Source organism: Apium graveolens, chromosome 10 (assembly GCF_009905375.1).
Source record: "Apium graveolens cultivar Ventura chromosome 10, ASM990537v1, whole genome shotgun sequence".
In the NCBI taxonomy this organism is placed as follows: Eukaryota; Viridiplantae; Streptophyta; class Magnoliopsida; order Apiales; family Apiaceae; genus Apium; species Apium graveolens.
The window spans coordinates 97,993,174-98,010,542 of NC_133656.1; positions in this window are offsets into that span (position 1 = coordinate 97,993,174).

A 17,369-nucleotide genomic window follows, 5' to 3' on the forward strand; every position below is an offset into this window, starting at 1 on the left:
CTTCTTCCACTTTTTTGGTTCAGTCTGAGAAAGAAAAGAGTGATAGAGACATTCATTTGATGTAGCTGTTCTAGTTCTGACACATGCATCAGGATTTCCAATAATTAAGTCAGGTGTATGTGATTTAGTCCACTTCCTTGCAGATGAAAGGTTTTCTCTAAAACTGGATGCTCCCACATGATCCATGCTGTCTTCATCAACCTTTTCTGATGCTCCCCCTTAAATTATGCTCTCTGAGTTGGATCCTTCAAAATTGGAGTTCCCAGATTATCAGGACTTGGACTAACTCTGGCAGAACAACTCAGAATTTGTTAAGTAGTGGAAACTAGAAAGAAGGCTTAGGTTATGGAGATGATAAGAATGATAAGGGAACTGTAGAAATTGAGCCTATAGTTGTTAAACAAAAGCCAAAGGTAAATCCTGTTAAGTTTGTAGCTGTAAAGTTTGATATTGATAAATCAGAAGTTAAAGAGAAATTAACTTCTGACAAACCAAAACAGGATAAGCCAACTGAAGTTAGCATAGGCTTAATGACAAAGAAGCAGCTTAAGCATAAGCTGAAAGATGTTAAGAATGTAAACAAGGTAAAGCTCCCTAGGAAAAATAGGAATGGAAATGAAGGTGTGGATAAATGTAATGATTATAAGCCTGTTCCTAATGCCCCTAGAAAGAAATGTCATAACTGTGGAAATTCTAACCATCTGGCTTCTTTTTGCAGGAAAAATAAGAACATAAACTCCTTACCTTCAAAGTCAGGAGTTAAGAGTTAGTCTGTTAGATATAGGCCACAAAATCCTTGTTTTCATTGTGGTAGTTTATGGCATTCCATTTATACTTGTAAGGAATATCATAGTTTGTACTATGATAATTATCAAATAAAATCTTCTTTAAAGAAAGTTAGTATTATTCCTTCTAGTTGTATATTATGTTAATTTACAAGTTGGGGGAGATTGTTAGATATATTTGATAATGTCATGACTAATATGATTTGTGTTTAGTTTTCAGATCTTACTTAACAGGACAAATCAGTACTTAACTGGAAATCAGTACTTATACTGAAGTCAAAACTTAAGTTGTCAGAACTTAAGTTATCAGGAGATATTTATCAGGAGATAATATTAGGACTTAAGGAGACTTTCAGATAAGGAAGGCGGCTGATTGAAAGGAAAGAAGATCAAGACAAACGCAAGAAGAGATATGCATGAAGAAGGAATTCTATGAAGAATAGAATACTTGAAAGAAAAGATAACTAGTTGATATATTTTAGGTAGCAGAATCATATTCAATATCAATTAAAATTTATCTTGTAACTGTGTAGTATATAAACACAGACATAGGGTTTACACTATATGTGTTATCATAATCGGAGTTATTATTCATTGTAACCCTAGCAGCTCTCCTGATAAATTGTTCATCACTGAGAGAGGACAGTTCTATATTGTAACATAGTTTATTGTCTTAAATAAAATCTGTTTTCTGTTTTCTTATATTTGATTTGATTGTGATAAACACTGTATTCAACTCCCTTCTACAGTGTGTGTGACCTAACACGCATAGCATTCCAAGCAGCCATTAAACCTTGTCCAATGTCTGTTTGTCGTAACACAACAAATAGAGGTGGAGATATTACAGGTTCTAGAGATGGGCTTGTCTCAATATTCTCAGTTGCACCCTCAGTTACAGGCTTGTATATTCGATTGGCTCGGGAACGTGTTGTTTGTCCACATCCTGTTAGAAGATTGTTTTTGTTTATTTTTTATACCTTGTAGAAATACAACCGCTTAGGTAATATGATTCTATTCATAATGTAGAAACATTTAAAAAAACAGAGAACTCTAGCTACAAAGTAATGCCCCCAAATATGCGGTCAGAGAATTTGGCCGTTACGATGAAACCTCAAAATAAAATAACCTATTTAATGATAAACAAATGCCATCAACTGCTCAACAATTAAAATAAATAATATTTGAACCCAAACCATAGGTTTTAGTTCTAGAAATGAGATTCCAAATTCCACAAATATAAATTTTCTGTTCTTTTAAACCTTTTTTACAATAATTTTCAAACTCAAAACTAAACCCACTAGTATAACTTTGAAAAGAATTATACAAGATGTTAGATATAATTGATGATATCGGGACATAAACTATTAGGAGTTCTATCGGGACTTAATATAAATATTTACCGAAGAGTGACGTTATCAGTACTTGATGATCAGTAGTTGATGTCATCGGGATTTGTCATGTCAGTAGATATTCGAGGAGGAAAAGGAAAGCATAAATTCATGGTGGTGAAGGACTTTATCTCAGAAGCAATCATACATGGATATGTAATAGGTTTCCTTATTCTAATAGAATAGGAATCCTTATTGATTGTGTAATTGTGTACTATATAAGCACATATTAGGTTTATGTTTTAAGTGTTGCGTACATTGATATATCATTCGCATAACCTAGCAGCTCTCAAGGATAATTGTTCATCCTGTGAGAGAGTACTTTTGTAATCAACTTTTATCTTTTAATATAAAAACTATTGATTATGTTAAAGCTTTGTCGAATTGTTTGCATAAACTGTATTCACCCCCCCTCTACAGTTGATTATGGGCCTAACAATTGGTATCAGAGCTTTCTGTTGACATACAAATAGTTTAAGATCTGAAAATTAATCTTTAATGGCAGACAAGGAAGCACCACATAATCCACCACCATCACCCCCAGCCACTTTACAGATTAGCAATAATATGAGTAGGTATGAATCCATCAAGGTTCCAATCCTGAAGATACATGAATATCCAATCTGGAAAGTTAGGATGGTCATGTGCTTGGAAGCAACAAATCCTGAATACCTGAGCAGGATATATGATGGTCCTCAGAGACCAATGAAGGTGGCTGTTGTTGTTGTAGGAGAAGAAAAAAAGATGGTGAAAAGACAAGAAGGACTATATTCCTGAAGATGTTTCATCTATTATGAAGGATACAAAAGTCAGACATATCCTGCATAGCAGCCTTGATAGTGTTATGTCCAATAGGGTAATTGGATGTAAAACAGCAAAGGAAATTTGGGATGCTTTAGAAGTAAAGTGTCAAGGTACTACTGCTATCAAGAAGAACAGGAGGACAGTACTTACTCAAGAATATGAGCACTTTGACAAGAGAGATAATGAGTCCTTAACTGAGATCTATGACAGATTTCAGAAGCTGTTGAATGACTTATCTCTTGTTGACAAGGAATATGATTTAGAGGACTCAAACTTGAAGTTTCTACTTGCACTCCCTGAAAAGTGGGACTATAAAGTCACATCAATAAGGGATAATTTTGAACTTGATGAAACACCTCTAGATGAGATCTATGGCATACTGAAAACTCATAAACTAGAGATGGAGCAAAGAAGCAAGAGAAAAGGATCCAAGTCTAGACCAGTTGCACTTAAAGTTAAAAAGAAGCCAAATGAGAAAGCTAGGAGAAAAGGTTACTCCAAAGGAAAAGCTATGATTGCAAATTCAGATACTGAATCATCAAAATCTGATGATGACTCAAATACTGATAATGAATAAGATACTGACAGTGATCATGACAATAATGAAGACATGGAACAAATGGCTACTCTATTGGTTAAAAGCTTCAAGAAGATGGTCTACAAGAACTTCAAGAAAGGGAAAAGGTTTTCCAGAAAAGGTTCCAGTTCCTCAAACTCTGATAAGAGGAATGACAGAAGAAATACTTATAGGAAGGAATCAAAGTTTGGAAAAATCTGACAAGTCAAAGGAAAGATGCTCCAACTGTGATGAAATTGGACACTTTGCAGCTAACTGCAGAAAACCAAAAGTTAAGAAGAAGCAAGGCTTAATATCAAAGAAGAAAACCATAGTTGACACCATCATCAGATTATGATGGTGTCAACTATGCTCTCATGACAAATGCTGATACTGAGGCTGATAATGTTGAACTAAAGGTACCTCAGACTACCCTTGCTTTTGATACTGATGATATCCATGAATCTTTTTTTATAAAAGTTGAGTCTACCACACCATATAGTTAGCCAATCACATATTTTCTCATAATTTTCAGCCAATCAAAAGCCACCATTTTAATTTCAACCAATAAAAATTCACGAAATTTTTTCCTTTTTTAGAGACTCAACCATGATGTTAACCACCTTGGGTTAGCCTTGAACCACTCTAATTAATATTTATACTTTTTGTTACGACCGGCATTTTATGTAATATTATTTGTGAATTTGGTATAATATTAAGTCAAATGAAAATATATTCAATGATTGTACGATTGTGTGAGTGAAAATTTCTGCATTATAAATTTGCTTTGGGTAGTATATGATTTTTCAAAGCAAGAGTTTATTTAATTTCTTTATTTTTGATTTATAAGGAATATTCTAAGCTTTGGAAAAATCTTCTTTTAAAAGGCATTTTGTTCACAAATTTTGAAAATGATTTTATAAAGTCTCTAAAAATCCAAGTTATTTTATGGTATAAATTTTATAATTTTTGAACTTGTATTTTATTTTATAAAAATAAATCTTTACAAATTTTATTTGTTATAATTATCAAATTACATAAGAGACCATGCATGCAAATCATCTTTCTATTCTCTCAAAGGGCAAATAAGACTTTTCCAACCCCACTAACTCATTTGATTATTACCAAATTACTACCTTAGCCTTGCATGCAAAATGGCCTAACTTTAGCCAAGGGACATTTTTGTAAGTTCTCACTTCCACTCATTATTTGTCAACCAAATAGCATAAAACAAACAAATCAAAGTGGAGAGAAGTCATTCATCATTTCACACTCCAACACACCACAAAAATTTCTCTCTTCTCCCCCCTCCCACCTTACTCTCGGCCGAAGGCCAATTCCCCCCCCCCCCTTCCATTTTTCAATTCATTCTTCACCTTCCCAAGTGTAAATCTTTTACCTACATTCATATTACATACTTTCCAAGTATTTTGTGACTTGGAAGTTGAAGTTCCATGGATGCATGTGTAGTTCTTATGTGATCTCCAAGGACAAACTCTTGATTCTTGTGAATTCAAGAGCTCTCTATGAGATATATTATATATATGTGCTAACTAAGTGTTTTATGGAGATATCATGCTTTAAAATCCTTTGCATGCTACTGAAATCTCATTATAAATTTATGTTTAGCCATGCATGCTAGTTTTAAGACATTAAAATGATGATCAACCATGTTTTGCATGCTATTCTTTTCGAAATCATGTTGTTATCTATAAAATTCGAAATAGATGTGCTTAAATAGATTGTTTCCATGATGAATTTCTTATTAATACTTAAAAGGAGTTATATTTCATAATTATTAAGGATAAGTATTAGGTGCAAGTCAATTTTGCAAGCATTTACAACTTTATGCCTAGCCGAAATCTTGTTATGTGCTTTCCATGAGTTGCATGTTATATATTTAGTTGCATGTTGTTGTTTTTAGGCATGGATGATCTCACCCAATGTTATTTTGAGAATAAAGGAGTTAGTTCAGTAGATTACCATGTATAAGTCTTGGTTTAAGTATTGAGTTTTTGTTAGTTGAGTTGTCAAGTCAAAACCTTGGAAAAATGAGAGTTATAGTTTCTGCAGAAAAATCAGTTTAGTACCCTGAGGTTTAGAGTGAGTTTTGACCATGTCATTGATGTGCACTTTGAGGCCCAAGCTACCAGAAGTTAGTATGGGGAGTATATAATAGGTTTTAGGAGTTGGTTGGAGGTTTGCATGTCATTTGGTTAGGTGCACAAGTAGAATAACAAAATCTGTCCAGCAGGGGACAGTTTTGTTGCAACTTAGAAATAGGGAGATTTGACCATGTCATGGGTAGGCCCTCATTAGGCCCAATTGGGCCTTAGTTAGAGGGTATGTCAGAGAAGTTTTTCCAACCATAGTTCATAGGATATGAGCTAGAACCATGTGTCACAAGTTAATTCAAGTCAGGGCATTTTCTGCCCAGAAAAACAGGGGAACCTTGGACTTTTAGCTTAGGCCCAAGAAGGCCCAAGCCAGGCCTTTGAGCCACATCAAGCTTGTGAGATGCCCTTAGGTCAGGAGAGTCTTGTGTAAAAAATTTTGAAGAAAAACTTGTAGTTTAAGAGTGTCTAATGCACTCAAGAAACCTTAGTTACCATTCTGAAATTTGCACCAGTGAGCACTTTCACTTATCACATAGCTTTAGAACACTTAGAAGTGAGTATTAGGTCGACCACCATAGTTGTAAGATAGTATAAGGTCAGTAGAGCAAAAGGCACAAGTGAGGGTCAATAGGTTTTGGATAATTTAGGAAAGGCACATTGAGTTAGGAAGCCCAAATTTGAAGACTTTGTTTAGTTAGTGACCAAGTGACTTAAGTGGTGAGTCGAGATCATCCAAGCCTAGTGTGGCATTATGGTGTATATGATGTTATTTGGTATTAATATACGATATGTGATTATGTGGCTACGTGTGTACATTTGAAAATATAATGGTGGATATGAATTAAGTGCGTATAGGCCTAAGTGCCATCCATGTTTAATTTCGGGTTGTAAATAGGTTAAGATGGTAAGAATATATTATAATGAGGATTATTATTATTTATGTAGGATCTCGAGACGAGGGAAAACTTGCCATAAAAGTCGAGTGAAGCTCCGGTTGTTGCTCCTACCAGTCGGACCAGACCAGTCTATCTCAAGGCAAGTGATTCAACTTGACCTTCGTATCTACTGTAAACAGTTCATATATATATCGATGCAATTATCCTGAGTCATTTTGATATATTTAAATCAAGCATATCTTTTGTTTATCTTTGAGTTACATAGAGATGCCATGAACCCTCGAGTACGTATTGCAAGTAGTTCAAAAGTCTTTCATGATAGTTTAATGCCATGATAAAATAGAGATTTGTTATAATACTTTATTGATCCTTTTGATTATCATGCTATTGATCCCTGAGAAATCTTGATATTGCACCCTGATGCTTTGATTCAACTCTTGAAATAACCTCGATAGAAACTTTATCTTGATACCTAAAAGCCAATCATTTCTTAAATTCATTCATGATTGTTTGATAACCCTATCCTTACCCTAAAGCTTGATACCCTGTTATATCTTGAGCTGATGATCACTTTCTTTATATTTTAACACCTCAATCCTATTGGAACCAGTGATGCTTATCTTCTTGATGTTCTAATACCTATACCTTGTCTACAACCATTGCTTTAAGCCTAGTTTGGCATTACTCTTTCATATTATCCAATAGCCTTGCTCAATTTCCTTGTCAAAGTTCTTGTTTATGGAAACCTCTCAATTACCCTAATATAGTAAAGTCTAGTGGATCATGGCCCTGAGATTTAGTGTCATATTTCAAGTGTTTCAAGTTGATCTATAATCCCTTGATAAAAATGATTACAGTCGAAAGAGATTTTGTCATAAATCGGCATCAGTTTTTAAAATGATTAAAATGTGGATTTTTCAGTCCCAAAGGGGGATAAATGTTTTCATTAAATGGTGGATCTGGACTGAGACGCGAGTCCTTTCCACACTTATATTAGGCTTAAAAGTTGCCTAGGGATTCCCAATAATGTTTTAGAACCCAGCGAGGTTCGGGATTACTTCACGGCTGATCACCGGCTGTAATCCGTAGCGTCATAAAATGATTTTGATTAAGAATGATTTTAAAATTTGTTTTGATGCAAGCAAAATGATGCCAACTCACATAAGTTTTATCTCTCGTTATCATTGATTATGTCTTTCCATTGTCATTCCTAAAGGTATATCTCGATTTATGTTTTACGTTGTACTGTTAGCACTTGTTGAGCTTTTGGCTCACTTCTTGCTTTACCCTGATATTACAGCTAGCAGCTATGGTTAGATTCAAGCAGACTGCCCGTAAGACCTGTGATGCTGATGCTGATGCTTATGTTCGAGCTCAGGTAGAATAAGTAATAATAGCTGTGAGGATTCGGTATTTGTAATCAGATGTAATAGCTGGTAGTAATGGGCTGTTCCAAACCCTAAACTGTAAGATCTTGGATTGGTTGTGTATCCTTCATTAAAATGATGTAATAACTATATTTATTTCGCTATTTAAGTTGGGGGTGTGACAGGTTTTGGTATCAGAGCTACGGTTTAGAGTCCCTGGACAGCCCAAATAGGTTATAGGATTTGTGTGTAGGTTATAGATATTATGCGAGAGAGTAGGTTAAGTGAATTATTATTAATACTCCTCTTATTGGTTGTCAGCAAAGGGCGCATTCCTCGTCATCCTCTGGGTCGGACGACACTATTACTTTCTCCGTGTATGCTGAGTTGAGGCGCGAGTTCGACATGCTTCAGGGCAAGTACGACCGACTGATAGACCGACTGAAGAACGTGTATCCGGACAGCCGAAACTACGAAGGGAAGCCCAAGGAGCAGATGACTGCGAGACTTGAGACCTTGGTTCAGTACGTCGACACTAAGCTTGAGGAGATGCCAGCGCACCGGGACCGTACCAGCCAGTATGTCATTCAGATGGTGGCGGATGAGCTCCAGAGCATTGTGAAGACGCTTCGAGAGGAAAAGACTACCAAGCCCCGTTCAGATGGAGTGGAGCCTTAGTTCTTTCCATTTACCTTTCATGTTGTTGTACTATCAGACTCTATGGAATCCCCAGTTGTTTCCGTCTTTCCTTTAAATAAGCCTGTTATTCCTAGAATCAGACTATGTCCCAATCTTATGTACTGTGACCTTTAAAATTTCAATAATTATGTGCTATTGTTCCATTTGCTCTCAACTGTTATTTTGTGTTTTTATCATCATATCTGCTTAATTTGGAAACTTGACCCCAAATGTAAACGAGAATGCCATGCGATACCCTCGAATCATTTTATCATTCATATCTGTTTTGACACAACTCTTATTTCAGGATCATGCCTCCCAAAAAGAAGAACCCAACAACCACCTTCACCACAGACCCAAATATTCTTCGACTACTGGAAACCTTGCAACAGCAAACCAATGCTATAGCTCAACAACAACTAACCCTTCAACAACGAATTGAAAACCAAGATAACCGTGAGCCACACCAACCACCTGAACCACCAGTACCACCTAGACAAATTGTCACTTTCAAAGCTTTTCAGAATGTGAATCCACCTGTATTTCATGATACCACTGATCCAGTGATAGCAAACACATGGATCAAGGAGATGGAAAGGGCTTTTGAGTTGGTACAGTTAGGAGACGATCAGAAGACGCCGTATGCCACTTACTTCTTGAAGGGAGAAGTCATCTATTGGTGGGAATCAGTAAAAGCTATGGAAGTCACTCAGCAGGTTTCTTGGGAGAGATTTAAAAAGTTATTTCTGGACAAGTATTACCCTAAGTACATGCAGAATCAGATGGAACTAAAATTTCTTGAGTTGAAGCAAGGGAACATGACTGTATTAGAGTATGAGAAGAAGTTCACTGAGTTGTCAAGGTTTGTGACAAAGTAAACCAGCACTGAGGAGGAAAAAGCAAAGAAATTTCAGCAAGGATTGGAGCCTTGGATCAGAGATAGGGTGGCTATGTTTGAGCTTGAAACTTATGCGGGAGTAGTACAGAAAGCTGCTCTGATTGAGAATAATGGGATGTAGTCAAGGAAAGAGAGGGATAACAAGAAAAGGAAGGTTCCATTTTATGGAGAAAAGTCTGAAGCTGGAAGTTCGCAAGATCGGAATGTAAAGAGGATTGGTTTCCAGAAGGGCGGAAATTTTCAAAGGAAGGGAAATTTGGGCAAAAGGCAAGAATCAAAAGGGAACAATCAGGCAAGCCAAGGGCAAGTTGGAGAAAACAGGTTCCAGAGGCCAGAATGCGAGCACTGTGGAAGAAGGCACCCCGGAGTATGCAATAAGCTGAGTATGACCTGTTATAGGTGCAATCAGAAGGGACATTTGGCAAACGAGTGCAAGATGCCGAAGCCAGGAGTTACGTGTTACAAGTGTGGGAAGACTGGACACATGGCTAGGGAGTGTAAGGCAACAGGACCAGTCAGAGCTCTGATGAACGTGGCAAGTACCAGTGCAAGCGTGCCAGCTGAGGTATTGGCATTACCTCCACCACCCGCACCAACCCCGCAAGCAACAGCAAGGACATTTGATCTAAAGATGAAAGATGCTGTTCAGAATTCTGAGGTGATAGCAGGTACACGTTTACTCAATAATGTCAAAGCTAAAGTATTGATTGATTCGGGAGCAACAAGATCTTTCATATCAGAATCTTTTGTTGATAAGCTCCAATGTGATAAAACGGTTATGAGTGAGGTAGTAAATGTGGTAATTGCGAACCAAGAGAAGATTCATGTGAATCAATTTTGTCCAAAATGTGAGATTGATATTTCGGGATATAAGTTCTCAGCCGACTTGATACTCTTCAAGCTGGGAGAGTTTGATATAATTTTAGGAATGGATTGGTTAGGAGAGAATAGCGCTCAGATAAATTGTAAGACCAAGAGAGTGTATTTAAAGACGAAGAGTGGAGAGAAGGTAGTATTTAAGGGGCAGAGGCAAGAGCAACTATTTCTTACAATTATTCAGGCTAAGAAATTACTTAGAAAAGGTTGTGAGTCGTTCCTAGCATATGTAGTGGATTCAGAGAGAGGCAGCCCCAGCATGGAAGATATTCCTGTAGTTAATGAGTTCCCCGATGTGTTTCCCGACGAACTACCAGGCTTACCACCAGATCGACAAATTGAGTTCGAGATCAACCTTGCTCCAGGCACGGAACCAATTTCAAAGGCTCCGTATAGGATGGCACCAGCAGAAATGAAAGAGTTGGCGAGCCAGCTACAAGAATTATTGGATAAGGGAGTGATACGACCAAGTACGTCGCCATGGGGAGCACCTGTTCTCTTTGTGAAGAAGAAAGATGGGAGTATGCGTCTATGCATAGATTACCGGGAGTTGAATAAAGTAACGATCAAGAACCGCTACCCGCTACCAAGGATAGATGACCTTTTTGATCAGTTAAAGGGAGCAAAATGCTTTTCGAAGATTGATTTGAGATCGGGATACCATCAATTAAAGATCAAGGAAGAAGATATTCCCAAGACCGCATTTAGGACCAGATATGGGCATTATGAATTCCTAGTAATGCCGTTTGGATTGACCAACGCTCCGGCCGCATTTATGGATCTGATGAATCGAGTATTTAAGAAGTATTTGGATAAATTTGTCGTGGTATTTATTGATGACATCCTTATTTATTCTAAGTCGGAAGAAGAACATATGCAGCACCTCTGGATAGCATTGGAGATACTCCGACAAGAGAATTTGTATGCCAAGTTTACCAAATGTGAGTTTTTGTTAAAGGAAGTTCAATTTTTGGGGCATGTTATTGGAAATGAGGGAGTTAAAGTGGATCCGGCGAAGATTGAGGCAGTTATGAGTTGGGAGAGGCCAAAGACTCCTACGAAAGTGCGAAGTTTTCTAGGATTGGCCGGATACTATAGAAGAGTCGTCAAGGATTTCTCGAAGATCGCCACGCCATTGACCAAGTTAACCAGAAAGAATCAAAAGTTTGAATGGAGTGCAGAATGTGAAAATAGCTTTCAAGAGTTAAAACAGAAGTTGGTAACAGCTCCGGTGTTGGTACTTCCTGATGATCAAGGGAATTTTGTAATATTCAGCGATGCTTCACATAAGGGTTTGGGTTGAGTGTTGATGCAACATAGTAAGGTAATAGCATATGCGTCAAGACAGTTGAAGCCGCACGAGTTAAAGTACCCGACGCATGACTTGGAACTAGCCGCCATAGTGTTCGCACTCAAGATTTGGAGACACTATCTCTATGGAGAGAAGTGTGAAATCTACACGGATCACAAGAGTTTAAAGTACATTTTTACTCAGAAAGAGCTCAATATGAGGCAGAGGAGATGGCTGGAATTGATCAAGAACTATGACTGTTCGATAAATTACCATCCTGGAAAGGCGAACGTAGTGGCCGATGCGCTGAGTCGGAAGGAGAGATTGAATATGATGATAACATCAAAAGAGTTATCTGAAGAAATCGGAAAATTGGAATTGGAACTTTGTGCTTATGGGAAAGTCAAAGAAGTTTGTCGTGCAATGACCTTTCAGCCAACACTAATGGAAAAGATAAAGAAGTGTCAAGAGGAAGTAATGGAAAAAGAGAAAAATCAGTTATCTGGAGAAGAGATTAATACTAAAAGGGATGAGCAAGGAATACTAAGGTTTTCATCCAGAATATGGATTCCTCATGTACCTGAATTAAAGAATAAGATCCTCCATGAAGCCCACCATTCGAAATTTTCAATCCACCCGGGAAGCACCAAGATGTATCAAGACTTAAAGAAGAACTTTTGGTGGCCAAATATGAAGCGAGACGTGGCAGAATGGGTTGCGAAGTGCTATACTTGTCAGAAAGTAAAGGCAGAACATCAACGACCAAGCGGATTAATTCAGCCCCTGAAGATTCCAGAATGGAAATGGGAAAATATCGTTATGGACTTTATAGTAGGACTACCGCGAACAAAATCCGGACATGACGCAATATGGGTTATAATTGATCGTCTTACGAAGTCGGTGCATTTCCTTCCAATAAATGAGAAGTCGTCACTGGACAAGTTGGTTCATCTGTATGTGCACGAAATCGTATTAAGGCATGGAGTACCCGTATCAATAGTTTCAGACAGAGATCCCCGATTTAACTCAAGATTCTGGAAGCAATTCCAGGAATGTCTTGGCACGAAGTTGAATATGAGCACGGCGTATCACCCGCAGACTGATGGTCAGAGCGAAAGGACGATTCAAACAATCGAAGACATGTTGCGCAGTTGTGCAATCGATTTTGCAGGAAGTTGGGACGACCACCTGCCATTGATTGAATTCTCATATAACAACAGTTATCATTCCAGTATCGGCATGCCACCATATGAAGCTTTGTACGGGCGAAAATGTAGATCACCAACAAGTTGGGATGAAGTAGGAGAAGGAAGAATTCTCGGCTCAGAATTGGTACAACAGTTACGTGACTCAGTCAAGTTAATTCAAAAAAGGTTGCTTGCTGCTCAAGATAGACAGAGGAAGTATGCGGATCCAGCGCGTAAGGATGTTCAATTCCAAATTGGCGAAGCTGTGTTGCTAAAGGTGTCACCTAGGAAAGGGTTGATGAGATATGGCGAGAAAGGAAAGTTAGCACCTAGATACATAGGTCCTTTTGAGATTTTGAGTCAAGTAGGAAAGGTGGCCTACGAGTTGGCCTTACCACCTCAGTATCGGCATGTGCATAATGTGTTCCATGTGTCGTTACTTAAGAAATATAATCCTGACACTAGCCATGTGATAGAATATGAACCCGTAGAAATTCAGGAAGACCTGTCATTTGTGGAGCAACCGGTTAAAATACTCGACCGGCAAGTAAAGAGTCTTAGAAATAAGTCAGTAAAGTTAGTAAAAGTACTTTGGAGGAACCCTAAGGTCGAAGAGTCGACTTGGGAGTTAGAGTCTGATATGCGTTCCCGGTATCCTCATCTGTTCTCTTAGATTCTGGGGACAGAATCCCTTAAGGGGGAGAGGATGTTACGACCGGCATTTTATGTAATATTATTTGTGAATTTGGTATAATATTAAGTCAAATGAAAATATATTCAATGATTGTACGATTGTGTGAGTGAAAATTTCTGCATTATAAATTTGCTTTGGGTAGTATATGATTTTTCAAAGCAAGAGTTTATTTAATTTCTTTATTTTTGATTTATAAGGAATATTCTAAGCTTTGGAAAAATCTTCTTTTAAAAGGCATTTTGTTCACAAATTTTGAAAATGATTTTATAAAGTCTCTAAAAATCCAAGTTATTTTACGGTATAAATTTTATAATTTTTGAACTTGTATTTTATTTTATAAAAATAAATCTTTACAAATTTTATTTATTATAATTATCAAATTACATAAGAGACCATGCATGCAAATCATCTTTCTATTCTCTCAAAGGGCAAATAAGACTTTTCCAACCCCACTAACTCATTTGATTATTACCAAATTACTACCTTAGCCTTGCATGCAAAATGGCCTAACTTTAGCCAAGGGACATTTTTGTAAGTTCTCACTTCCACTCATTATTTGTCAACCAAATAGCATAAAACAAACAAATCAAAGTGGAGAGAAGTCATTCATCATTTCACACTCCAACACACTACAAAAATTTCTCTCTTCTCCCCCCTCCCACCTTACTCTCGGCCGAAGGCCAATTCCCCCCCCCCCCCTTCCATTTTTCAATTCATTCTTCACCTTCCCAAGTGTAAATCTTTTACCTACATTCATATTACATACTTTCCAAGTATTTTGTGACTTGGAAGTTGAAGTTCCATGGATGCATCTGTAGTTCTTATGTGATCTCCAAGGAGAAACTCCCCCCCCCCTTCCATTTTTCAATTCATTCTTCACCTTCCCAAGTGTAAATCTTTTACCTACATTCATATTACATACTTTCCAAGTATTTTGTGACTTGGAAGTTGAAGTTCCATGGATGCATCTGTAGTTCTTATGTGATCTCCAAGGAGAAACTCTTGATTCTTGTGAATTCAAGAGCTCTCTATGAGATATATTATATATATGTGCTAACTAAGTGTTTTATGGAGATATCATGCTTTAAAATCCTTTGCATGCTACTGAAATCTCATTATAAATTTATGTTTAGCCATGCATGCTAGTTTTAAGACATTAAAATGATGATCAACCATGTTTTGCATGCTATTCTTTTCGAAATCATGTTGTTATCTATAAAATTCGAAATAGATGTGCTTAAATAGATTGTTTCCATGATGAATTTCTTATTAATACTTAAAAGGAGTTATATTTCATAATTATTAAGGATAAGTATTAGGTGCAAGTCGATTTTGCAAGCATTTACAACTTTATGCCTAGCCGAAATCTTGTTATGTGCTTTCCATGAGTTGCATGTTATATATTTAGTTGCATGTTGTTGTTTTTAGGCATGGATGATCTCACCCAATGTTATTTTGAGAATAAAGGAGTTAGTTCAGTAGATTACCATGTATAAGTCTTGGTTTAAGTATTGAGTTTTTGTTAGTTGAGTTGTCAAGTCAAAACCTTGGAAAAATGAGAGTTATAGTTTCTGCAGAAAAATCAGTTTAGTACCCTGAGGTTTAGAGTGAGTTTTGACCATGTCATTGATGTGCACTTTGAGGCCCAAGCTACCAGAAGTTAGTATGGGGAGTATATAATAGGTTTTAGGAGTTGGTTGGAGGTTTGCATGTCATTTGGTTAGGTGCACAAGTAGAATAACAAAATCTGTCCAGCAGGGGACAGTTTTGTTGCAACTTAGAAATAGGGAGATTTGACCATGTCATGGGTAGGCCCTCATTAGGCCCAATTGGGCCTTAGTTAGAGGGTATGTCAGAGAAGTTTTTCCAACCATAGTTCATAGGATATGAGCTAGAACCATGTGTCACAAGTTAATTCAAGTCAGGGCATTTTCTGCCCAGAAAAACAGGGGAACCTTGGACTTTTAGCTTAGGCCCAAGAAGGCCCAAGCCAGGCCTTTGAGCCACATCAAGCTTGTGAGATGCCCTTAGGTCAGGAGAGTCTTGTGTAAAAAATTTTGAAGAAAAACTTGTAGTTTAAGAGTGTCTAATGCACTCAAGAAACCTTAGTTACCATTCTGAAATTTGCACCAGTGAGCACTTTCACTTATCACATAGCTTTAGAACACTTAGAAGTGAGTATTAGGTCGACCACCATAGTTGTAAGATAGTATAAGGTCAGTAGAGCAAAAGGCACAAGTGAGGGTCAATAGGTTTTGGATAATTTAGGAAAGGCACATTGAGTTAGGAAGCCCAAATTTGAAGACTTTGTTTAGTTAGTGACCAAGTGACTTAAGTGGTGAGTCGAGATCATCCAAGCCTAGTGTGGCATTATGGTGTATATGATGTTATTTGGTATTAATATACGATATGTGATTATGTGGCTACGTGTGTACATTTGAAAATATAATGGTGGATATGAATTAAGTGCGTATAGGCCTAAGTGCCATCCATGTTTAATTTCGGGTTGTAAATAGGTTAAGATGGTAAGAATATATTATAATGAGGATTATTATTATTTATGTAGGATCTCAAGACGAGGGAAAACTTGCCATAAAAGTCGAGTGAAGCTCCGGTTGTTGCTCCTACCAGTCAGACCAGACCAGTCTATCTCAAGGCAAGTGATTCAACTTGACCTTCGTATCTACTGTAAACAGTTCATATATATATCGATGCAATTATCCTGAGTTATTTTGATATATTTAAATCAAGCGTATCTTTTGTTTATCTTTGAGTTACATAGAGATGCCATGAACCCTCGAGTACGTATTGCAAGTAGTTCAAAAGTCTTTCATGATAGTTTAATGCCATGATAAAATAGAGATTTGTTATAATACTTTATTGATCCTTTTGATTAGCATGCTATTGATCCCTGAGAAATCTTGATATTGCACCCTGATGCTTTGATTCAACTCTTGAAATAACCTCGATAGAAACTTTATCTTGATACCTAAAAGCCAATCATTTCTTAAATTCATTCATGATTGTTTGATAACCCTATCCTTACCCTAAAGCTTGATACCCTGTTATATCTTGAGCTGATGATCACTTTCTTTATATTTTAACACCTCAATCCTATTGGAACCAGTGATGCTTATCTTCTTGATGTTCTAATACCTATACCTTGTCTACAACCATTGCTTTAAGCCTAGTTTGGCATTACTCTTTCATATTATCCAATAGCCTTGCTCAATTTCCTTGTCAAAGTTCTTGTTTATGGAAACCTCTCAATTACCCTAATATAGTAAAGTCTAGTGGATCATGGCCCTGAGATTTAGTGTCATATTTCAAGTGTTTCAAGTTGATCTATAATCCCTTGATAAAAATGATTACAGTCGAAAGAGATTTTGTCATAAATCGGCATCAGTTTTTAAAATGATTAAAATGTGGATTTTTCAGTCCCAAAGGGGGATAAATGTTTTCTTTGAATGGTGGATCTGGACTGAGACGCGAGTCCTTTCCACACTTATATTAGGCTTAAAAGTTGCCTAGGGATTCCCAATAATGTTTTAGAACCCAGCGAGGTTCGGGATTACTTCGCGGCTGATCACCGGCTGTAATCCGTAGCGTCATAAAATGATTTTGATTAAGAATGATTTTAAAATTTGTTTTGATGCAAGCAAAATGATGCCAACTCACATAAGTTTTATCTCTCGTTATCATTGATTATGTCTTTCCATTGTCATTCCTAAAGGTATATCTCGATTTATGTTTTGCGTTGTACTGTTAGCACTTGTTGAGCTTTTGGCTCACTTCTTGCTTTACCCTGATATTACAGCTAGCAGCTATGGTT